Source organism: Bufo bufo, chromosome 3 (genome assembly GCF_905171765.1).
Source record: "Bufo bufo chromosome 3, aBufBuf1.1, whole genome shotgun sequence".
Classification (NCBI taxonomy): domain Eukaryota; kingdom Metazoa; phylum Chordata; class Amphibia; order Anura; family Bufonidae; genus Bufo; species Bufo bufo.
In genome coordinates this window covers 7,755,220-7,781,411 of record NC_053391.1, presented here as the reverse complement: position 1 = coordinate 7,781,411, position 26,192 = coordinate 7,755,220, and the positions used below count along the sequence as shown (strand labels likewise).

The following is a 26,192-nucleotide window of genomic DNA, read 5'->3' as shown; positions in this document are numbered from 1 at the left end:
GCATCCACTACTCTCTCAGTAAAGTAATACTTCCTTATATTACTTTTAAACCTTTGCCCCTCTAATTTAAAACTGTGTCCTCTTGTGGTAGTTTTTCTTCTTTTAAATATGCTCTCTTCCTTTACCGAGTTGATTCCCTTTATGTATTTAAAAGTTTCTATCATATCCCCTCTGTCTCTTCTTTCTTCCAAGCTATACATATTAAGGTCCTTTAACCTTTCCTGGTAAGTTTTATCCTGCAATCCATGTACTAGTTTAGTAGCTCTTCTCTGAACTCTCTCTAGAGTATCTATATCCTTCTGGAGATATGGCCTCCAGTACTGCGCACAATACTCCAAGTGAGGTCTCACCAGTGTTCTGTACAGCGGCATAAGCACTTCACTCTTTCTACTGCTTATACCTCTCCCTATACATCCAAGCATTCTGCTGGCATTTCGTGCTGCTCTATTACATTGTCTTCCCACCTTTAAGTCTTCTGAAATAATTACTCCTAAATCCCTTTCCTCAGATACTGAGGTCAGGACTGTGTCAAATATTCTATATTCTGCCCTTGGGTTTTTACGCCCCAGGTGCATTATCTTGCACTTATCCACATTAAATTTCAGTTTCCAGAGTTCTGACCATTCTTCTAGTTTTCCTAAATCCTTTTCCATTTGGCGTTTCCCTCCAGGAACATCAACCCTGTTACATATCTTTGTGTCATCAGCAAAAAGACAAACCTTACCAGCGAGGCCTTTTGCAATATCACTTATGAAGATATTAAACAAAATCGGTCCCAGTACAGATCCCTGTGGAACCCCACTGGTAACATTACCTTGTTTTGAATGTTCTCCATTGACTACAACCCTCTGTTGTCTGTCACTCAGCCACTGCCTAATCCACTCAACAATATGGGAGTCTATGCTCAATGACTGCAGTTTATTGATAAGTCTTCTATGTGGGACAGTGTCAAAAGCCTTACTAAAATCTAGATATGCGATGTCTACTGCACCTCCACCGTCTATTATTTTATTCACCCAGTCAAAAAAATCTATAAGATTTGTTTGACATGATCTCCCTGAAGTAAACCCATGTTGTTTTTCATCTTGCAATCCATGGGATTTTAGATGTTCCACAATCCTATCCTTTAATAGGGTTTCCATTAATTTGCCTACTATTGATGTCAGACTCACTGGTCTATAGTTGCTCGATTCCTCCCTACTACCTTTCTTGTGAATGGGCACGGCATTTGCCAATTTCCAATCTTCCGGGACGACTCCTGTTACTAATGATTGGTTAAATAAATCTGTTAACGGTTTTGCCAGCTCACCACTAAGCTCTTTTAATAATTTTGGGTGTATCTCATCAGGCCCCTGTGACTTATCTGTCTTCACCTTAGACAGCAAACTTAGAACATCTTCCTCTGTAAAGATACATGCATCAAACGATTTAATAGTCATTCTTTCTAGTGGAGGTCCTTCTCCTTTTTCTTTTGTAAAAACTGAACAGAAGTATTCATTAAGGCAGTCGGCTAGCCCTTTATTCTCTTCTACATACCTTCCGTCCTTTGTTTTTAATTTAGTTATTCCTTGTTTTAATTTCCTTTTTTCATTTATATATCTGAAGAATGTCTCATCCCCTTTTTTCATAGACTGAGCTAGTTTTTCTTCTGCCTGCGCTTTAGAAGTTCTTATAACTTGCTTGGCCTCTCTCTGCCTAATCTTGTAGATTTCCTTATCTTCATTGCTCTGGGTTTTTTTATAATTACAAAATGCTAGCTTTTTATTTTTAATGATTTGGGCCACTTCTGCTGAGTACCACAGTGGTCTCCTCCTTTTTTTGCTTTTACTGACAAGTCTAATGCAATTTTCTGTTGCCTTCAATAATGCACCTTTTAAGTAGTCCCATTTCTCCTGGACTCCATGTAATCCGTTCCAGTCTGATAAGGACTCATTTATGACTAATTTCATTTTTGAAAAGTCTGTTTTTCTAAAATCTAAAACTTTTGTTTTTGTGTGGTGGGACTCTTTCACAGTTCTTATATTAAACCACACTGACTGGTGATCACTAGATCCCAAGGTTTCGCCTACAATGACATCATATACCGAATCCCCGTTTGTGAATACCAAATCCAAAATGGGCTCCCTCCGGGTTGGCTCCTCAACCACTTGTTGTAGAGATAACCCCAGTAGGGAATTTAGAATATCTGTACTCCTGGTAGAACTTGCTATTTTGGTTTTCCAGTTTATATCTGGAAGATTGAAATCTCCCATAATGATAACTTCTCCTTTCATTGTCATTTTAGCTATTTCTTCAACTAGTAGATCATTTAGTTCTTTAACTTGACCAGGTGGTCTATATATCACACCTACACGAGTTACTGCATGGTTAGCAAACTGCAACGTAACCCAAACTGACTCTATGTTGGCCTCACCAACTTGTATTAGGTTAGATTTAATGCTATCTTTCACATACAGGGCCACTCCTCCTCCTTTCTTGCCTTCTCTGTCTCTTCTGTATAAAGAGTACCCTGGTATGGTTATGTCCCAGTCATTTCTTTCATTAAACCATGTCTCCGTAACAGCCACTAAATCTACATTCTCAGTTGCCATTATTGACCCAAGTTCATTGATTTTTTTACCTAAACTGCGAGCATTTGTAGACAGGACTCTGAGCTTATCATTTCTTAACCTCTGTGCTTCTGACCTGTTCTAGCATTGTTTCGGGGGGCAACAGCAGCACCGTGTGTGGACCATGATGGACAAGGCAGGAGACGTCTGGCTCTGTAGGGATAGTGGCAGCAGCAGCAGCACCGTGTGGACCATGATGGACAAGGCAGGAGACGTCTGGCTTTGTAGGGATAGTGGCAGCAGCAGCACCGTGTGGACCATGATGGACAAGGCAGGAGACGTCTGGCTTTGTAGGGATAGTGGCAGCAGCAGCAGCACCGTGTGGACCATGATGGACAAGGCAGAGAAATTTGTGGCTGTGTATGGGTAGTAGTGGAATTGTAGCTCAGTTCAGTGATGCACTCAGTACTCTGTCCCTGTCCTGTCCCCAACTCTGTCTGCCAATTATTTAAATGTGACTATCTATTTTCCCCCCTAACACTGCCCCCGGCTGACCCTAAACTAGCTGTATTGTGTGTGGAAAGACAATGCTTTCTTTGCTGTGTCTCTGACAGACCCCCTGACACATCCGTCTACAAACTCAGAATACACAGGATCTGGTTGGGATCTTATACAGTGTCAATATAGTCCTTTCTGATTGGTTGAGGCTGACTGCAGGGTATTATGGGTAATCCCGCCAAACAAGGATCCACCAGGGGGTCATAGGGTCCTCCTTTCTCATCTTTCGTGCCCCGATATCAGAAGTGGATCATAAAAGGAGCAAAACTACAGAAGACAGATAGGACATCTCCGAAACTGCATCAGAGAACCTGACAGAGTAGCCGTATCCTAACACCTCCATTCATATGTATCCCCCCAACTATAAATGTTATAATTAGGGATGAGCGAACCCGAACTGTATAGTTCGGGTTCGTACCGAATTTTGGGGTGTCCGTGACACGGACCCGAACCGGAACATTTTCGTAAAAGTCCGGGTTCGGGTTCGGTGTTCGGCGCTTTTTGAAAGGCTTCAAAGCAGCCAATCAACAAGCGTCATACTACTTGCCCCAAGAGGCCATCACAGCCTTGCCTACTATTGGCATGGCTGTGATTGGCCAGTGCACCATGTGACCCAGCCTCTATATAAGCTTGGGTCACGTAGCGCCGCACGTCACTCTGCTGATTCAAGTATAGGGAGAGGTTGCAGCTGCGACGTTAGGGCGAGATTAGGCAGATTAACTCCTCCAAAAGACTTCATTCTGTGATCGATCTGCAGCTGTGGATCATTGAAGTGCTATTATTGACTTGCTCCCTTTTTTGAGGCTGCCCAGAGCATTTTTAGATCACTTTTTTTCTGGGGTGATCGGCGGCCATTTTGTGACTTGTGGTGCGCCAGCACGAGCTATCACCAAGTGTATTTAACCATCGATAGTGTGGTTATTTTGTGCTATATCCTACATCAGCTGCAGGCTGAGCCTGTGTCACCGAAGTGCATTTAACCATCAACAGTCTGGTTATTTTTTGGCCATATATTACATCAGGTGCAGGCTGAGCCTGTGTCACCCAAGTGCATTTAACCATCAACAGTCTGATTATTTTTTGGCCATATATTACATCAGGGGCAAGTTGAGCCTGTCACCCAGCGCCTAAAAAATAGACCTGACATTTCTATTCAACCAAATCTGCACAGTTTTAGCTGGTCAAGTTATTTGTAGTGACCGTCAAAGCAGACTTTTTGTTCTGGGTTGAAAAAGCATTCCCAAATTTGCCATTCTGAAAATAACTAGTTTGTGGTATTTGAGGCCTACTTGAAATCTATCCCAAAAAGGATATCTTACATTGAAGGTGCTGATAGTGTAATTCAGAAAAACCTAAGACACGCGCTAGCGTGCTGATAGAAGTGTCATTGTGTGATTAAACCTATAACTGTCACACAGCGCAAAAAAAAACAGGTCTCACATCTCTATTCAACCAAATCTGTACTGTTTTATCTGGTCAAGTTATTTGTAGTTACCGTAAAAGCACACTTTTTGTTCTGGGTTAAAAAAGAATTCCCAAATTTGCCATTCTCAAAATTGTGGTGAACGGGAACAATGAGGAAAACATCTAATAAGGGACGCGGACGTGGACATGGTCGTGGTGGTGTTAGTGGACCCTCTGGTGCTGGGAGAGGACGTGGCCGTTCTGCCACAGCCACACGTCCTAGTAAACCAACTACCTCAGGTCCCAGTAGCCAGCAGAATTTACAGGGATATTTGGTGGGGCCCAATGCCGTTCTAAGGATGGTTAGGCCTGAGCAGGTGCAGGCATTAGTCAATTGGGTGGCCGACAGTGGATCCAGCACGTTCACATTATCTCCCACCCAGTCTTCTGCAGAAAGCGCACAGATGGCGCATGAAAACCAAGCCCATCGGTCTGTCACATCACCCCCATGCATATCAGGGAAACTGTCTGAGCCTCAAGTTATGCAGCAGTCTCTTATGCTGTTTGAAGACTCTGCTGCCAGGGTTTCCCAAGGGCATCCACCTAGCCCTTCCCCAGGGGTGGAAGAGATAGAATGCACTAACGCACAACCACTTATTTTTCCTGATGATGAGGACATGGGAATACCACCTCAGCACGTCTCTGATGATGACGAAACACAGGTGCCAACTGCTGCGTCTTTCTGCAGTGTGCAGACTGAACAGGAGGTCAGGGGTCAAGACTGGGTGGAAGACGATGCAGGGGACGATGAGGTCCTAGACCCCACATGGAATGAAGGTCGTGCCACTGACTTTCACAGTTCGGAGGAAGAGGCAGTGGTGAGACCAAGCCAACAGCGTAGCAAAAGAGGGAGCAGTGGGAAAAATCAGAACACCCGCCGCCAAGAGACTCCGCCTGCTACTGACCGCCGCCATCGTAAATTCCCACCTAGCCACCCTCGATCCCTGGCCCTGAATGCCAGCATTTCTAAACTACTGGCCTATGAAATGCTGTCATTTAGGCTGGTGGACACAGACAGCTTCAAACAGCTCATGTCGCTTGCTGTCCCACAGTATGTTGTTCCCAGCCGCCACTACTTCTCTAAGAGAGCCGTGCCTTCCCTGCACAACCAAGTGTCCGATAAAATCAAGTGTGCACTGCGCAACGCCATCTGTGGCAAGGTCCACCTAACCACAGATACGTGGACCAGTAAGCACGGCCAGGGACGCTATATCTCCCTAACTGCACACTGGGTAAATGTAGTGGCGGCTGGGCCCCAGGCGGAGAGCTGTTTGGCGCACGTCCTTCCGCCGCCAAGGATCGCAGGGCAACATTCTTTGCCTCCTGTCTCCTCCTCCTCCTACTCAGCTTCCTCCTCCTCTTCTTCCACCTGCTCATCCAGTCAGCCACACACCTTCACCACCAACTTCAGCACAGCCCGGGGTAAACGTCAGCAGGCCATTCTGAAACTCATATGTTTGGGGGACAGGCCCCACACCGCACAGGAGTTGTGGGGGGGTATAGAACAACAGACCGACGAGTGGTTGCTGCCGGTGAGCCTCAAGCCCGGCCTGTGGTGTGCGATAATGGGCGAAATCTCGTTGGAGCTCTGGGACTAGCCGGTTTGACGCACATCCCTTGCCTGGCGCATGTGCTGAATTTGGTGGTGCAGAAGTTCATTCACAACTACCCCGACATGTCAGAGCTGCTGCATAAAGTGCGGGCCGTCTGTTCGCGCTTCCGGCGTTCACACCCTGTCGCTGCTCGCTGTCTGCGCTACAGCGTAACTTCGGCCTTCCCGCTCACCGCCTCATATGCGACGTGCCCACCAGGTGGAACTCCACCTTGCACATGCTGGAGAGACTGTGCGAGCAGCAGCAGGCCATAGTGGAGTTTCAGCTGCAGCACCCACGGGTCAGTCGCACTGCGGATCAGACACACTTCACCACCAATGACTGGGCCTCCATGCGAGACCTGTGTGCCCTGTTGCGCTGTTTCGAGTACTCCACCAACATGGCCAGTGGCGATGACGCCGTTATCAGCGTTACAATACCATTTCTATGTCTCCTTGAGAAAACACTTAGGGCGATGATGGAAGAGGAGGTGGCCCAGGAGGAAGAGGAGGAAGAGGGGTCATTTTTAGCACTTTCAGGCCAGTCTCTTCAAAGTGACTCAGAGGGAGGTTTTTTGCAACACCAGAGGCCAAGTACAAATGTGGCCAGACAGGGCCCACTACTGGAGGACGAGGAGGACGAGGAGGTGGAGGAGGATGAGGAGGATGAGGATGAAGCATGTTCACAGCGGGGTGGCACCCAAAGCAGCTCGGGCCCATCACTGGTGCGTGGCTGGGGGAAACACAGGACGATGACGATACGCCTCCCACAGAGGACAGCTTGTCCTTAACTCTGGGCAGCCTGGCACACATGAGCGACTACATGCTGCAGTGTCTGCGCAACGACAGCAGAGTTGCCCACATTTCAACGTGTGCAGACTACTGGGTTGCCACCCTGCTGGATCCCCGGTACAAAGACAATGTGCCCACCTTACTTCCTGCACTGGAGCGTGATAGGAAGATGCGCGAGTACAAGCGCACGTTGGTAGACGCGCTACTGAGAGCATTCCCAAATGTCACAGGGGAACCAGTGGAAGCCCAAGGCGAAGGCAGAGGAGGAGCAAGAGGTCGCCAACGCAGCTGTGTCACGGCCAGCTCCTCTGAGGGCAGGGTTAGCATGGCAGAGATGTGGAAAAGTTTTGTCACCACGCCACAGCTAACTGCACCACCTCCTGATACGGAACGTGTTAGCAGGAGGCAACATTTCAATAACATGGTGGAACAGTACCTGTGCACACCCCTCCACGTACTGACTGATGGTTCGGCCCCATTCAACTTCTGGGTCTCCAAATTGTCCACGTGGCCAGAGCTAGCCTTTTATGCCTTGGAGGTGCTGGCCTGCCCGGCGGCCAGCGTTTTGTCTGAACGTGTATTCGGCACGGCAGGGGGCGTCATTACAGACAAACGCAGCCGCCTGTCTACAGCCAATGTGGACAAGCTGACGTTCATAAAAATGAACCAGGCATGGATCCCACAGGACCTGTCTATCCCTTGTGCAGATTAGACATTAACTACCTCCCCTTAACCATATATTATTCTACTCCAGGGCACTTCCTCATTCAATACTATTTTTAATTTCATTTTACCATTATATTGTGGGGCAACCCAAAGTTGAATGAACCTCTCCTCTGTCTGGGTGCCGGGGCCTAAATGTGTGACAGTGGCCTGTTCCAGTGGTGGGTGACGTGAAGCCTGATTCTCTGCTATGACATGAATACAGATTCTGCGCTGACATAAGGCCAGATTCTCTGTTACGGGACCTCTCTCCTCTGCCTGGGTGCCTGGGCCTAAATGTGTGACAGTGGCCTGTTCCAGTGGTGGGTGACGTGAAGCCTGATTCTCTGCTATGACATGAAGACAGATTCTGCGCTGACATGAAGCCAGATTCTCTGTTACGGGACCTCTCTCCTCTGCCTGGGTGCCGGGGCCTAAATGTGTGACAGTGGCCTGTTCCAGTGGTGGGTGACGTGAAGCCTGATTCTCTGCTATGACATGAATACAGATTCTGCGCTGACATAAGGCCAGATTCTCTGTTACGGGACCTCTCTCCTCTGCCTGGGTGCCGGGGCCTAAATGTGTGACAGTAGCCTGTTCTAGTGGTGGGTGACGTGAAGCCTGATTCTCTGCTATGACATGAAGACAGATTCTGCACTGACATAAGGCCAGATTCTCTGTTACGGGACCGCTCTCCTCTGTCTGGGTGCCGGGGCCTAAATGTGTGACAGTGGCCTGTTCCAGTGGTGGGTGACGTGAAGCCTGATTCTCTGCTATGACATTAAGACAGATTCTGTGCTGACATAAGGCCAGATTCTCTGTTACGGGACCTCTCTCCTCTGCCTGGGTGCCTGGGCCTAAATGTGTGACAGTGGCCTGTTCCAGTGGTGGGTGACGTGAAGCCTGATTCTCTGCTATGACATGAAGACTGATTCTGCGCTGACATGAAGCCAGATTCTCTGCTATGGCATGAAGAGACTGATTCTCTGCTATGACATGAAGCCAGATTCTTTGCTATGGCATGAAGAGACTGATTCTCTGCTGACGTGAAGCCAGATTCTCTGTTACGGGACCTCTCTCCTCTGCCTGGGTGCCTGGGCCTAAATGTGTGACAGTGGCCTGTTCCAGTGGTGGGTGACGTGAAGCCTGATTCTCTGCTATGACATGAAGACAGATTCTGTGCTGACATAAGGCCAGATTCTCTGTTACAGGACCTCTCTCCTCTGTCTGGGTGCCGGGGCCTAAATGTGTGACAGTGGCCTGTTCCAGTGGTGGGTGACGTGAAGCCTGATTCTCTGCTATGACATGAAGACTTATTCTGTGCTGACATGAAGCCTGAATCTCTGTTACGGGACCTCTCTCCTCTGTCTGGGTGCCGGGGCCTAAATGTGTGACAGTGGCCTGTTCCAGTGGTGGCTGACGTGAAGCCTGATTCTCTGCTATGACATGAAGACTGATTCTGCGCTGACATGAAGCCAGATTCTCTGCTATGGCATGAAGAGACTGATTCTCTGCTATGACATGAAGCCAGATTCTTTGCTATGGCATGAAAAGACTGATTCTCTGCTGACGTGAAGCCAGATTCTCTGCTATGGGACCTCTGTCCAATTGATATTGGTTCATTTTTATTTTTTTTATTTTTATTTTAATTCATTTCCCTATCCACATTTGTTTGCAGGGGATTTACCTACATGTTGCTGCCTTTTGCAGCCCTCTAGCTCTTTCCTGGGCTGTTTTACAGCCTTTTTAGTGCCCAAAAGTTCGGGTCCCCATTGACTTCAATGGGGTTCGGGTTCGGGACGAAGTTCGGATCGGGTTCGGATCCCGAACCCGAACATTTCCGGGAAGTTCGGCCGAACTTCTCGAACCCGAACATCCAGGTGTTCGCTCAACTCTAGTTATAATATGCTGAAAATACATGGAAACTACACAGAAGCGCGCTAGTCCTGTATACTGTGTGTAATCCTCAGTATCTGCTCTTATTCTGTATATATATATACACTGCACAGTACCACTTCTCCTGTCCTGTATACTGGGTGTAATCCTCAGTATCTGCTCTTATTCTGTATATATATATATACACTGCACAGTATCACTTCTCCTGTCCTGTATACTTGGTGTAATCCTCAGTATCTGCTCTTACTCTGTGTATATATATATATATATATATATACACTGCACAGTCCCACTTATCCTGTCCTGTATACTCCGTGTAATCCTCAGTATCGGCTCTGTGTTCTCAGACTTTTTTACATGAAGCTTTCCTTTCTTCACTCACAATGTTGTTTTTCATGTTTTTTCGGTAGGTCCTGAGGACATGGCAGCAGTGCTGGGCAGGTGTACATGTCGGACTCCTCGTCTAAGGTCAGTACCATATAAAGGGCTGATTACAGAATTTTGGTTTCTCATTACTTAATTGTATGCACTGAAGAAGCAGTTATACCTGAGTAATTTACAGTTTGGGTCCATTCACACGTCCGTAGTGTATTGCGGATCCGCAGTACAACTGGCCGGCACCCCCATAGAACTGCCTATTCTTGTCCGCAATTGCTGTGTGCTGTCCGCATCCATTCCTGCCCCATAGAGAATGCAAATTGCGGAAAGGATGTGGACCCATTCTACGGACATGTGTATGGACCATTATGTACCCAGCTGGTGTATGTTGGTGTATGTTTGCTCTCACAGTTCCTGTTACGTTGGTATGGAGGACATATGGTTTCACTGCCTTTCAGGTGAAATTTTTGGAAAGTAGTCTGGGCTGTCACTGGACCATTCACAAAGTGTAGGGCAGTTCTGTATTGACTAGACACACCTGCCCACACTGTAACACCACCACCACCAAAGGCTCGTCTGGTGACAACCATGGCTGATGCAGAGCGCTCTCCTTGACTTCTCCACGTCCACTTCTCTGCCTTTCTGTGACTCTTCCAGTCTCTGTATCTCTGATACAACCTGCTGATGACTCTCTGTGACGCTCTAAGCTCAGGGGCCACTTCCGTCTGAGAACATCCTGCTTGAAGCCTCACAATGACGAGGTACTATTCATCAATTGTTAGGTGTCGTCTTGGTCTCATGATGTCACAATGTGAGCAGCATGATGAGGAGGACTGTTTAATACCAATTCTAACTGAACCAGGAAATTTATTGGGCGATTCATGGATCAAACTCCTGGTGTGAATTTTGCCGTTAATCTCCTTGTTAGAGAACAGCAAGTTGTGCAAAAAGTCCTGAAACATTGAGCAGTTGGACAGGAGCATTCAGAAGGTTAGAGAAGGTCACATTAAGTTCTCCTGTAAAGGTTAGAGGGCATTTTAGGGTCATCTTGAAATCTCACCCACAAGCCAAATATCCAGAACTTTTTGGGAGTAGTGTATGTTTTCTGTTATTGAGAAAGTGTTTGTAATGTGAATTATAGGGCTGCAGTAAACGATTATTTTAGAAATCGAGTATTTTGTCAATAATTTTTTTAAGATTAATCGAGTAATCTAATAAGGAAAAATGAATTAATAGACTCTTTTCCTTTATAAAAACTCATCAGACCCCAACACCCTTCGTTCCCCCCTGTGCGATCAGCCCAAGTACATCAGTTTCCCCCAGTGCCATCAGCTCCACTCCCCCAGTGCCTTCAAACCCCCCCACCCAGTGCCATCAGCTCTCCCCCCTTGTGCCATCAACTCTCCCCCTTGTGCCAGCAGGTCTTCCCCCTTGTGCCAGCAGCTCTCCCCCCTTGTGCCATCATTTAGCCCCCTTGTGCCAGCAGCTCTCCGCCCTTGTGCCAGCAGCTCTCCCCCCTTGTACCAGCAGCTCTCCGCCCTTGTGCCAGCAGCTCTCCCCCCTTGTGCCATCATTTACCTCCCTTGTTCCAGCAGCTCTCCCCCTTGTGCCATCCGCTCTCCCCCCTTGTGCCAGCCTCTCTCCCCCCTTGTGCCAGCCGCTCTCCCCCCTTGTGCCAGAAGCTCTCCCCCCTTGTGCCAGAAGCTCTCCCCCCTTGTGCCAGCAGCTCTCCCCCCTTGTACCAGCAGCTCTCCCCCCTTGTACCAGCAGCTCTCCCCCCTTGTGCCATCATTTACCTCCCTTGTTCCAGCAGCTCTCCCCCTTGTGCCATCCGCTCTCCCCCCTTGTGCCAGCCTCTCTCCCCCCTTGTGCCAGCCGCTCTCCCCCCTTGTGCCAGAAGCTCTCCCCCCTTGTGCCAGAAGCTCTCCCCCTTTGTGCCATCATCTCCCCCCTCTTGTTCCATCAGCTCTCCCCCTTGTGCCAGTCGCTCTCCCCCCTTGTGCCAGAAGCTCCCCCCCCCCTTGTGCCATCATCTCTCCCCCCTTGTGCCATCATCTCCCCCCTTTGTGCCAGCAGCTCTCCCCCTTTGTGCCAGCAGCTCTCCCCCCCCTTATGCCATCATCTCTACCCCCTTGTGCCATCATCTCCCCCCCACTTGTGCCATCAGCTCTCCCCCCTTGTGCCATCAGCTCTCCCCCCTTATGCCATCAGCTCACCCCCCTTGTGCCAGCAGCTCTACCCCTCTTGTGCCAGCAGCTCTTCCCCCTTGTGCCATCATTTACCTCCCTTGTGCCAGCAGCTCCCCCCCCTTGTGCCAGCCGCTCTCCCCCTTGTGCCAGCAGCTCTCCCCCCTTGTGCCATCATCTCCCCCCTCTTGTGCCATCAGCTCTCCCCCTTTGTGCCAGCAGCTCTCCCCCCTTTGTGCCAGCAGCTCTCCCCCTTGTGCCATCATCTCTACCCCCTTGTGCCATCATCTCCCCCCCACTTGTGCCATCAGGTCTCCCCCCTTGTGCCATCAGCTCTCCCCCTTTGTGCCAGCAGCTCTCCCCCCTTTGTGCCAGCAGCTCTCCCCCCTTGTGCCATCATCTCTACCCCCTTGTGCCATTATCTCCCCCCCCACTTGTGCCATCATCTCCCCCCCCCCCACTTGTGCCATCAGGTCTCCCCCCTTGTGCCATCAGCTCTCCCCCCCTTGTGCCAGCAGCTCTCCCCCCCTTGTGCCATCATTTAGCCCCCTTGTGCCAGCAGCTCTCCCCCTTGTGCCAGCAGCTCTCCCCCTTTTGCCAGCAGCTCTCCCCCCTTTTGCCAGCAGCTCTCCCCCCTTGTACCATCATCTCTCCCCCCTTGTGCCATCATCTCCCCCCCACTTGTGCCATCAGGTCTCCCCCCTTGTGCCATCAGCTCTCCTCCTTGTGCCATCAGCTCTCCTCCTTGTGCCATCATCTACCCCCCTTGTGCCAGCATCTCTCCCCCCTTGTGCCAGCAGTGCTCCCCCTTGTGCCAGCACCGCTCCCCCCTTGTGCCAGCACCGCTCCCCCCTTGTGCCAGCAGCTCTCCCCCCTTGTGCCAGCAGCTCTCCCCCCTTGTGCCATGGCGCAGGTGCCTGGCCTTAGTCGCACCAACTTACCTTTCCAGCAGGGGCGCCGCCGACACTCCATCGTTCCGCGCTGCTCTGCGCCTGACGTCACACAGCGCGTCAGGTCACGGCGTGCGTACTTCAGGAGGTCGGTGCAGCGCGGGACCATGGACGTGCTGTGGAGTGTCCGGAGGCCGCCTGCTGGAAAGGTAAGTATTCCAAGCGCAGAGGGAGATCACGGAGCGGTAAGTAATAGCAAGCGCTTCACTCCCGCTCCATAGTCACATGACACAAACGACTCTTCGATGCAAAACATTTGCATCAAGGATTTTTTTGTGTCATGCCCAGGATGAGAGGATCAGCATAGGGGTCATGCCCAGGATGAGAGGGTCAGCATAGGGGTCATGCCCAGGATGAAACGGTCAGCATAGAGGTCATGCCCAGGATGAGAGAGTCAGCTTAGGGGTCATGCCCAGGATAAAAGGGTCAGCATAGGGGTCATGCCCAGAATGAGAGAGTCAGGTTAGGGGTCATGCCCAGGATGAGAGAGTCAGCTTAGGGGTCATGCCCTGGATGAGAGGGTCAGCTTAGGGGTCATGCCCAGGATGAGAGAGTCAGCTTAGGGGTCATGCCCAGGATGAGAGGGTCAGCATAGAGGTCATGCCCAGGATGAGAGGGTCAGCATAGAGGTCATGCCCAGGATGAGAGGGTCAGCATAGAGGTCATGCCCAGGATGAGAGGGTCAGCATATGGGTCGTGCCCAGTATGGCCTAACACTGTGTTTCAGATTTCTGGTTTGATAAATAGGGCAGATTGTTTGGACCTTGTGGTCACAGCGCTGAGAGAGAGAGAAGGAGCCCCCGAGAGATTGCCAGAGCCTGTGGGATACAGAGGACCGGGAAGGCGTCATCTGCTTCTGCATCCATGCGACTGAGCCCCCAAAGATAGAACATGTCCTATACTTTGCTGCAACATGCTGACCACAGACCCATTGAAGTCATCGTTATGTGGCGTGCAGACATTTAATATCTATATTTTGCGGATCCGCGGCTAGCGTCCGATTATGTTCGCTTTATGCTAATTTATGTAAAATTTCCATGTGCCCATCATTGTGTGTTATATATTGTATTGTTAGATTTATTGTATTGTTAGAAGAGCCCATGTGAATAATACTGTTATTTATGGTAATGGTTATATTATTGCACCTGCCCTTTAAAGTCTTTGAACTGCTTTTGTGTTATGATTACATTTTACTCATTTTAGGCTAAATATTTTTTTTGTATTGGTCTTTATTAAATATTTTCTGCAGTTTTTTTCATAGAGGGTTAGGTTTTAGCCTAGCTGCAGAGTTATCTTACTGTCACTTTTACCCTGAGCTGTCATCTGAGGCCGCTTATCTCTGAACTCTTGACAGCTCATAAACACTTAACATTTAAAGGGGTTGCACTACTAAAAAATTTTGACATTTTCCAAACCAGCACCTGGATCTGAAATACTTTTGTAATTTCAAGAAATAAAAAATGTATTGTAGCCCTGAGTTATTCATTAAAATGTGTCTGCATATCCCAACCTGCTGAATATTCTTTTCTTTATTTCTCCCCCCACCTCACTGAGGTGGTCGCACATGCTCAGTTTAAATCTTCTACTGTCACCAACCATAAGTTCTGTTAGAAGTTGTGGCAGTTACAGGGAAAAAGCTGCAGTAGAAAGGACACGCCCCCTGAGCTGCCAATCTGAAATACATCCAGAGCAATGAATGAATAGATCTCTGGATCCTTGGTACAGAGCTGGTTCTAGCTGTGATGTACTATATGATGTCGGATTTTCATTTTTCTTTACATCCATCATGGCACAACCCCTTTGAATCATATTCTTATCGGTTTTATACGGATTTAGTTATAGTAAGTGTTTATGAGCTGTCAGGAGTTCACAGGCTTCACATGAGCCATCAGCTGAGCTCCTTGATGGGACAGAGGGTGGTGAAAACTATAGAGGAAAAACTATTGGAAACTTTCAATAAAAACCAATTGAAAAAATGATTTATAGCTCAAAATGTGTAAAATTGCAATTTAAGAAAACGTCCCCAAAGGTGTCCACAGCCTTTAAAGGGGTATTACCATCATGACATTTATAGCATATCGATAAGATATGTTATAAATGTCTGATAGATGTGGATCCTATTTCTCTCTCAAGAAGGTGGTCCTGCTGTAAACGGAGAGCATTCTGTCTGTTCACTGCTATGGGAGCATGCTCAGCTATTTTCAGGCATCCCATAGCAGTGAAGGAGAAGAAGACATGCATGTGCAGCCACCCCTTGTCACGGCTGAGGATGGGGGAAACCCTCAGCCGTGTGCCGGAGGATGATGGTCGCAGCTTGACCAGGACGAACAGGATTAGGGAGCAGGTCACCTCCTAACAGCGTCCCTAACCTGACCCTAACTCCTACCTGCATGGGCCGACCTTGAAGGTAGGAGGACCCATGCGCAGGAACCTCGGATCCCTACTCGCCCTCCGCCGGTCCCTAGGCTAGGAGTCAGAGTAAGACATCCTGTTCCTTCTGGATACGGAGGAACAGGAGTCTAACTGGCCAAGCTGCAAGGAAGGGAGAACAAGTGCAACCTGTGGCAGTGGCAGGTACTTGCCACAAACATCACACTGACCTGCCACAGACAACCAAGCCTGGAACCCATGTGGGTGTACTGCCCACAGACAGCAGGACTCAGCACACAAACATACAACACACGGGAACCCAGGACCACAGGTGCAATAAAACAACATAAAGCAAACACATCTTCAGACACCAAAGGACATATATAAGCTTATGACCAGAAGGTTGGCCCCCACTGGCAGTTGGTAAGTAACCAGGAGGATGTCTACAGCCAGCATGACTGAAACACCCTCTCTGGCTACTGCCTACAACTGAGGCTATATAGGGCCAAGAGGCCACACCCAACAGTCAGACACACCCCGTGACTCAGACACACAGAAAGGGAGTTAACCCTTCCAATACCACAGAAGGGAAAACATAACTAAAAGGGGAAGTGTCAAAACTACAAACACACTGTGGCTGTTGCCGCAGGCAACGACATGGGTGGCAAGCGTGTCCTGGGAGTCAGCCCGAAGGCCGGGACACTGCCACCACATGTACACATACACCCAAACGTTGCCACGGGCAACCACAGTGAAGGGAAGATGTCAGTGCACACCACACACAAAACAGAGTGCACACAGACATACGAAAGTGCATACAAAACGTGCACATAACTCCAAGGGAACCGCACCTGAGGCTAACTACATTATGCCTCAAGCTGCGGTTGACACAACAACCCAAAACCGCGGGCAACAGTATGCGGCTCCCAAGGAGTCACGGCCAAAACCGTGGCCGTGACACCCCTCCATTCAACGCTATGGGACTTCCAGAAAAGCTTTATACACAAAACCACAGAGCTAGTAGCAATGCAGCCAGAGATACAACCGTCACAACCGTGGTTGGGAGTGACTGATCCTGGTCTTGTTTTGCATCTTAGATTAGTAGCTTTAAAGCAAAACCTGGCTCATATCTCTAGCTGCTATACAGCCTGAGATAGATCAGGTTGAATCATCCTCCCCTGTCAGCTGGCCATGGTCTCAGCATGAAGGAGGAGAGGGGGTGGCAGTGGTGGGGGCAGTGGCGTGCCTTGGTTGTTTGGCACCCAGGGCGGGTCCTTTCTCTGGCACCCTCCAAATACTTTTAAAAAATCGTACCCCCCCCCCACAGTAGTATTTCCCTCATTGTACAACCTTCACAGTAGTTTTGTACAGATATGTGTCCCCTTACAGTAGTTATGCCCACATTGTGCCCCCTTAAAGTACTTATCCCTTCATTATGCCCCCTTCACAGTAGTTATGCCCTCATTGTGCCCCCCTCACAGTAGTTATACCCTCTCTGTGCCCCGTTCACAGTAGTAATGCCCTTTCTGTGCCCCTTCACAGTTGTAATGCCCTCTTTGTGCCCCCTTCACAGTAATAATCCCTATTGTGCCCCCTTCATAGTAATAATCCCCATTGTGCCCCCTTAATAGTAATAATGCCCATTGTGCCCCTTCACAGTAAAAATACTCATTGTGCCCCCTTCACAGTAATAATGCTCTCTGTGCCCCCTCCATAGTAGAAATCCCTATTGTGCCCCTTATTAGTAGTAATGCCCTCTGTGCCCCCTTCATAGTAGTAATGCCCTGTGTGCACTGTGCCCCCTTCAGAGTAGTACCTCTGTGCACTGTGTGCCCTCCATAGTAGAAATGCCCATTGTGCCCCCTCCATAGTAGAAATGCCCATTGTGCCCCTTTCACATTAGCAATGTCCTCTGTGCCCCCTCCAGAGTAGAAATGCCCTCTGTGCCCCCTTCAGAGTAGAAATGCTCATTATGCCCCCTTCACATTAGCAATGTCCATTGTGCGCCCTCCAGCGTAGAAATGCCCATTCTGCCCCCTTCACATTAGCAATGCCCATTGTGCCCCCTCCAGAGTGGTAAAGCCATCTTTGCCCCCTCTGTGTTGTAAAATGCAAAAAATAAAACTCAGTACCTGATCACTTGTCCCGTTCTTGAAGCTCACAGTCCTCTCTTGCCTGTAGGCACAGATCGCTCTGCAGCACGGTATGGGAGGAGCTTATGCAGATTTCCAAGCTGCAGGCTCCGCCCACGCAGGCCGGCAGCGCGATCTGTGTCTGCAGACTGAATGATGGAGCGGGAAAAAGTCTTCTTGCTTCACCATTCAGAGCGCCGCCGGCCTGAAGGAGGGGAGGAGCGCGGGGAGCTGAGCGGTGAGTGACCTTCTATCTGTATTGATGGAAATCTGTATTCAGCATCTGTATTGATGGAAGCACTCATTGCTTCTGGACTCTGGCACCCCCTGAGAGCCGGCACCCGGGGCAGACCGACCCCCCTTAGCAGGCCACTGGGTGGGGGATGTGCTGATAGGTCACAGGGAGAGGAGAAGGTGCTGTAATTATGTAATGAGCTTGGATCTAGTGTAGTATTGATGTAATGGACTTGGTTCTGGTGCTGTTTTCATCTGTAATCCTATCCTGTGTGATACTGTCTGCTGAGCTGTGTATCTAATCCTATCCTGTGTAATACTGTCTGCTGAGCTGTGTATCTAATCCTATCCTGTGTGATACTGTCTGCTGAGCTGTGTATCTAATCCTATCCTGTGTGATACTGCCTGCTGAGCTGTGTATCTAATCCTATCCTGTGTGATACTGTCTGCTGAGCTGTGTATCTAATCCTATCCTGTGTGATACTGTCTGCTGAGCTGTGTATCTAATCCTATCCTGTGTGATACTGCCTGCTGAGCTGTGTATCTAATCCCATCCTGTGTGATACTGTCTGCTGAGCTGTGTATCTAATCCTATCCTGTGTGATACTGTCTGCTGAGCTGTGTATCTAATCCTATCCTGTGTGATACTGTCTGCTGAGCTGTGTATCTAATCCTATCCTGTGTGATACCGTCTGCTGAGCCATGTATTTAATCCTATCCTGTGTGATACTGTCTGCTGAGCTGTGTATCTAATCCTATCCTGTGTGATACTGTCTGCTGAGCTGTGTATCTAATCCTATCCTGTGTGATACTGTCTGCTGAGCCGTGTATCTAATCCTATCCTGTGTGATACTGTCTGCTGAGCTGTGTATCTAATCCTATCCTGTGTGATACTGTCTGCTGAGCTGTGTATCTAATCCTATCCTGTGTGATACTGTCTGCTGAGCTGTGTATCTAATCCTATCCTGTGTGATACTGTCTGCTGAGCTGTGTATCTAATCCTATCCTGTGTGATACTGTCTGCTGAGCTGTGTATCTAATCCCATCCTGTGTGATACTGTCTGCTGAGCTGTGTATCTAATCCTATCCTGTGTGATACTGCCTGCTGAGCTGTGTATCTAATCCTATCCTGTGTGATACTGTCTGCTGAGCTGTGTATCTAATCCTATCCTGTGTGATACTGTCTGATGAGCTGTGTATCTAATCCTATCCTGTGTGATACTGTTTGCTGAGCTGTGTATCTAATCCTATCCTGTGTGATACTGTCTGCTGAGCTGTGTATCTAATCCTATCCTGTGTGATACTGTCTGATGAGCTGTGTATCTAATCCTATCCTGTGTGATACTGTTTGCTGAGCTGTGTATCTAATCCTATCCTGTGTGATACTGCCTGCTGAGCTGTGTATCTAATCCTATCCTGTGTGATACTGTCTGCTGAGCTGTGTATCTAATCCTATCCTTTGTGATACTGTCTGCTGAGCTGTGTATCTAATCCTATCCTGTGTGATACTGTCTGCTGAGCTGTGTATCTAATCCTATCCTGTGTGATACTGTCTACTAAGCAGTGGATCTAATCCTATCCTGTGTGATACTGTCTGCTGAGCTGTGTATCTAATCCTATCCTGTGTGATACTGTCTGCTGAGCTGTGTATCTAATCCTATCCTGTGTGATACTGTCTGCTGAGCTGTGTATCTAATCCTGTCCTGTGTGATACTGTCTGCTGAGCTGTGTATCTAATCCTATACTGTGTGATACTGTCTGCTGAGCTGTGTATCTAATCCTATCCTATGTGATACTGTCTGCTGAGCTGTGTATCTAATCTTATCCTGTGTGATACTGTCTGCTGAGCTGTGTATCTAATCCTATTCTGTGTGATACTGTCTGCTGAGCTGTGTATCTAATCCTATCATGTGTGATACTGTCTGCTGAGCTGTGTATCTAATCCTATCATGTGTGATACTGTCTGCTGAGCTGTGTATCTAATCCTATCCTGTGTGATACTGTCTGCTGAGCTGTGTATCTAATCTTATACTGTGTGATACTGTCTGCTGAGCTGTGTATCTAATCCTCTCCTGTGTGATACAGTCTGCTGAGCTGTGTATCTAATCCTGTCCTGTGTGATACTGTCTGCTGAGCTATGTATCTAATCCTATCCTGTGTGATACTGCCTGCTGAGCTGTGTATCTAATCCTATCCTGTGTGATACTGTCTGCTGAGCTGTGTATCTAATCCTATCATGTGTGATACTGTCTGCTGAGCTGTGTATCTAATCCTATCCTGTGTGATACTGTCTGCTGAGCTATGTATCTAATCCTATCCTGTGTGATACTGCCTGCTGAGCTGTGTATCTAATCCTATCCTGTGTGATACTGTCTGCTGAGCTGTGTATCTAATCCTATCATGTGTGATACTGTCTGCTGAGCTGTGTATCTAATCCTATCATGTGTGATACTGTCTGCTGAGCTGTGTATCTAATCCTATCCTATGTGATACTGTCTGCTGAGCTGTGTATCTAATCCTATCCTGTGTGATACTGTCTGCTGAGCTGTGTATCTAATCCTGTCCTGTGTGATACTGTCTGCTGAGCTGTGTATCTAATCCTATACTGTGTGATACCGTCTGCTGAGCTGTGTATCTAATCCTATCCTATGTGATACTGTCTGCTGAGCTGTGTATCTAATCTTATCCTGTGTGATACTGTCTGCTGAGCTGTGTATCTAATCCTATTCTGTGTGATACTGTCTGCTGAGCTGTGTATCTAATCCTATCATGTGTGATACTGTCTGCTGAGCTGTGTATCTAATCCTATCCTCTGTGATACTGTCTGCTGAGCTGTGTATCTAATCCTATCCTGTGTGATACTGTCTGCTGAGCTGTGTATCTAATCCTATCCTGTGTGATACTGTCTGCTGAGCTGTGTATCTAATCCTATCATGTGTGATACTGTCTGCTGAGGTGTGTATCTAATCCTATCCTGTGTGATACTGTCTGCTGAGCTGTGTATCTAATCCTATCCTGTGTGATACTGTCTGCTGAAATGTGTATCTAATCCTATCCTGTGTGATACTGTCTGCTGAGCTGTGTATCTAATCCTATCCTGTGTGATACTGTCTGCTGAGCTGTGTATCTAATCCTATCCTGTGTAATACTGTCTTCTGAGACACTGTATCTAATCCTATCCTGTGTGATACTGTCTGCTGAGCTGTGTATCTAATCCTATCCTGTGTAATACTGTCTGCTGAGCTGTGTATCTAATCCTATCATGTGTGATACTGTCTGCTGAGCTGTGTATCTAATTCTATCCTGTGTGATACTGTCTGCTGAGCTGTGTATCTAATCCTATCCTGTGTGATACTGTCTGCTGAGCTGTGTATCTAATCCTATCCTGTGTGATACTGTCTGCTGAGCTGTGTATCTAATCCTATCCTGTGTGATACAGTCTGCTGAGCTGTGTATCTAATCCTATCCTGTGTGATACAGTCTGCTGAGCTGTGTATCTAATCCTCTCCTGTGTGATACCGTCTGCTGAGCTGTGTATCTAATCCTATCCTGTGTGATACTGTCTTCTGAGCTGTGTATCTAATCCTATCCTGTGTGATACTATCTGCTGAGCTGTGTATCTAATCCTATCCTGTGTGATACTGCCTGCTGAGCTGTGTATCTAATCCTATCCTGTGTGATACTGTCTGCTGAGCTGTGTATCTAATCCTATCATGTGTGATACTGTCTGCTGAGCTGTGTATCTAATCCTATCCTATGTGATACTGTCTTCTGAGCTGTGTATCTAATCCTATCCTGTGTAATACTGTCTGCTGAGCTGTGTATCTAATCCTATCATGTGTGATACTGTCTGCTGAGCTGTGTATCTAATCCTATCCTGTGTGATACTGTCTGCTGAGCTGTGTATCTAATCCTCTCCTGTGTGATACCGTCTGCTGAGCTGTGTATCTAATCCTATCCTGTGTGATACTGTCTGCTGAGCTGTGTATCTAATCCTATCCTGTGTGATACTGCCTGCTGAGCTCTGTATCTAATCCTATCCTGTGTGATACTGTCTTCTGAGACACTGTATCTAATCCTATCCTGTGTGATACTGTCTGCTGAGCTGTGTATCTAATCCTATCATGTGTGATACTGTCTGCTGAGCTGTGTATCTAATCCTATCCTGTGTGATACTGTCTGCTGAGCTGTGTATCTAATCCTCTCCTGTGTGATACCGTCTGCTGAGCTGTGTATCTAATCCTATCCTGTGTGATACTGTCTGCTGAGCTGTGTATCTAATCCTATCCTGTGTGATACTGTCTGCTGAGCTGTGTATCTAATCCTATCCTGTGTGATACTGCCTGCTGAGCTCTGTATCTAATCCTATCCTGTGTGATACTGTCTGCTGAGCTGTGTATCTAATCCTATCCTGTGTGATACTGTCTGCTGAGCTGTGTATCTAATCCTATCCTGTGTGATACTGTCTTCTGAGACACTGCATCTAATCCTATCCTGTGTGATACTGTTGCTGAAACATGTATCTAAAATGATGATGTGTGATACCAGCGAAGCTGCCATATCTAAGCCTGCCGTGTTACATTCTCTGCGGAGCTTCTGTATCTAAGCCCTTTGTGATACTGACTCTGAGGAGACATATTCATATTAGATGTCAGCGTCTGCACACAGCTCGGATACTCTCCACTAACATTTGGAGAATTCCCATAATGCAGTGCATGGGCTGAATGGTCCCGTCAGTGTGAATGGGACGTGGAGGGAGAAGCCGTGGCTCTGTTACATATGTTCACACCTGGAGGAGCTGTACATCCACATAACAATCAATGCTGCAACACTAGTCACATTCTAAAGGAAAAACTGGGCGTGGTCATGTGATCAATGACCCCATGACCCTGAATCATATCCAGAGCCTTGTATGTGACCAGGGTCCCTGAATACCGCTCATTGTAACACTACTGACCGCTCTAGAGATCTGCAGATCATTGGGCACTTATTGACGTATTGCTAATGGATACATTGTAACCTCTTGTATCTAGTTACACAGATACATTGTATCATTTGTGTCTGTTGATTGTACTGTAGCACACATTTAGCCTGTGGTCCCCGATCACTCATTAACCTGCGCAGAGAACGAACACTTGGCAGGAAGGTTAATAAGTGTGACAAAAAAAGCTCAGTAGGAAGTGACATTTATACTTATATTACAGTCCGTTTTAATCTATTATATTTGGTATATTCTATATTACGTGCTCCGGACGGCAGCCTCTAACAACCTCATCCGTGATCTCACAGGAAAATATGATAAGATATGAGAAATGGGAAAACCCTTAAGATTACAGTACATGCATATAAAAATCTAAATAGATAAAAATGTATTACTTTACTTATCCTGTACTGATCCTGAGTTACATCCTGTATTATACTCCAGAGCTGCACTCACTATTCTGCTGGTGTAGTCACTGTGTACATACATTACTTATCCTGTACTGATCCTGAGATACATCCTGTAATATACTCCAGAGCTGCACTCACTATTCTGCTGGTGTAGTCACTGTGTACATACATTACTTATCCTGTACTGATCCTGAGTTACATCCTGTATTATACTGCAGAGCTGCACTCACTATTCTGCTGGTGCAGTCACTGTGTACATACTTTAATTATCCTGTACTGATCCTGAGTTACATTCTGTATTATACTCCAGAGCTGCACTCACTATTCTGCTGGTGCAGTCACTGTGTACATACTTTAATTATCCTGTACTGATCCTGAGTTACATTCTGTATTATACTCCAGAGATGCACTCACTATTCTGCTGGTGCAGTCACTGTGTACATACATTACTTATCCTGTACTGATCCTGAGTTATATCCTGTATTATACTCCAGAGCTGCACTCACTATTCTGCTGGTGCAGTCACTGTGTACATACATTACTTATCCTGTACTGATCCTGAGTTACATCCTGTATTATACACCAGAGCTGCACTCACTATTCTGCTGGTGCAGCCACTGTGTACATACATTACTTATCCTGTACTGATCCTGAGTTACATCCTGTATTATACTCCAGAGCTGCACTCACTATTCTGCTGGTGTAGTCACTGAGTACATACATTACTTATCCTGTACTGATCCTGAGTTACATCCTGTATTATACTCCAGAGCTGCACTCACTATTCTGCTAGTGGGGTCACTGTGTACATACATTACTTATCCTGTACTGATCCTGAGTTACATGCTGTATTATACTCCAGAGCTGCACTCACTATTCTGCTGGTGCAGTCACTGTGTACATACATTACTTATCCTGTACTGATCCTGAGTTACATCCTGTATTATACTCCAGAGCTGCACTCACTATTCTGCTGGTGTAGTCACTGTGTACATACATTACTTATCCTGTAATGATCCTGAGATACATCCTGTAATATACTCCAGAGCTGCACTCACTATTCTGCTGGTGTAGTCACTGTGTACATACATTACTTATCCTGTACTGATCCTGAGTTACATCCTGTATTATACTGCAGAGCTGCACTCACTATTCTGCTGGTGCAGTCACTGTGTACATACATTACTTATCCTGTACTGATCCTGAGCTATCTCGTGTATTATACTCCAGAGCTGCACTCACTATTCTGCTGGTGCAGTCACTGTGTACATACTTTAATTATCCTGTACTGATCCTGAGTTACATTCTGTATTATACTCCAGAGCTGCACTCACTATTCTGCTGGTGCAGTCACTGTATACATACATTACTTATCCTGTACTGATCCTGAGTTATATCCTGTATTATACTCCAGAGCTGCACTCACTATTCTGCTGGTGCAGTCACTGTGTACATACATTACTTATCCTGTACTGATCCTGAGTTACATCCTGTATTATACTCCAGAGCTGCACTCACTATTCTGCTGGTGCAGTCACTGTGTACATACATTACTTATCCTGTACTGATCCTGAGTTACATCCTGTATTATACCCCAGAGCTGCACTCACTATTCTGCTGGTGCAGTCACTGTGTACATACATTACTTATCCTGTACTGATCCTGAGTTACATCCTGTATTATACTCCAGAGCTGCACTCACTATTCTCCTGGTGGAGTCACTGTGTACATACATTACTTATCCTGTACTGATCCTGAGTTACATCCTGTATTATACTCCAGAGCTGCACTCACTATTCTGCTGGTGCAGTCACTGTGTACATACATTACTTATCCAGTACTGATCCTGAGTTACATCCTGTATTATACCCCAGAGCTGCACTCACTATTCTGCTGGTGCAGTCACTGTGTACATACATTACTTATCCTGTACTGATCCTGAGTTACATCCTGTATTATACTCCAGAGCTGCACTCACTATTCTGCTGGTGCAGTCACTGTGCACATACATTACTTATCCTGTACTGATCCTGAGTTACATTCTGTATTATACTCCAGAGCTGCACTCACTATTCTGCTGGTGCAGTCACCGTGTACATACATTACTTATCCTGTACTGATCCTGAGTTACATCCTGTATTATACTCCAGAGCTGCAGTCACTATTCTGCTGGTGCAGTCACTGTGTACATACATTACATTACTTATCCTGTACTGATCCTGAGTTACATCCTGTATTATACTCCAGAGCTGCACTCACTATTCTGCTGGTGCAGTCACTGTGTACATACATTACTTATCCTGTACTGATCCTGAGTTACATCCTGTATTATACTCCAGAGCTGCACTCACTATTCTGCTGGTGGAGTCACTATGTACAGACATTACTTATCCTGTACTGATCCTGAGTTACATCCTGTATTATACTCCAGAGCTGCACTCACTATTCTGCTGGTGCAGTCACTGTGCACAAACATTACTTATCCTGTACTGATCCTGAGTTACATCCTGTATTATACTCCAGAGCTGCACTCACTATTCTGCTGGTGCAGTCACTGTGCACATACATTACTTATCCTGTACTGATCCTGAGTTACATCCTGTATTATACTCCAGAGCTGCACTCACTATTCTGCTGGTGCAGTCACTGTGTACATACATTACTTATCCTGTACTGATCCTGAGTTACATCCTGTATTATACTCCAGAGCTGCACTCACTATTCTGCTGGTGGAGTCACTATGTACAGACATTACTTATCCTGTACTGATCCTGAGTTACATCCTGTATTATACTCCAGAGCTGCACTCACTATTCTGCTGGTGCAGTCACTGTGCACATACATTACTTATCCTGTACTGATCCTGAGTTACATCCTGTATTATACTCCAGAGCTGCACTCACTATTCTGCTGGTGCAGTCACCGTGTACATACATTACTTATCCTGTACTGATCCTGAGTTACATCCTGTATTATACTCCAGAGCTGCACTCACTATT

At 47.1% G+C, this 26,192-nt stretch overlaps 1 protein-coding gene across 1 annotated transcript in view; it reads left to right on the top strand.

Moving 5' to 3' along the window:
• The window catches only part of CASR (calcium sensing receptor), a 178,502-nt gene that overhangs the window by 46,935 nt on the left and 105,375 nt on the right, over nucleotides 1-26,192 (top strand). The window contains exon 2 of the mRNA XM_040422857.1: nucleotides 9,963-10,020. The gene's annotated coding sequence lies outside the window, so the exon portion shown is untranslated. The remainder of the gene's footprint in view (nucleotides 1-9,962; nucleotides 10,021-26,192) is intronic.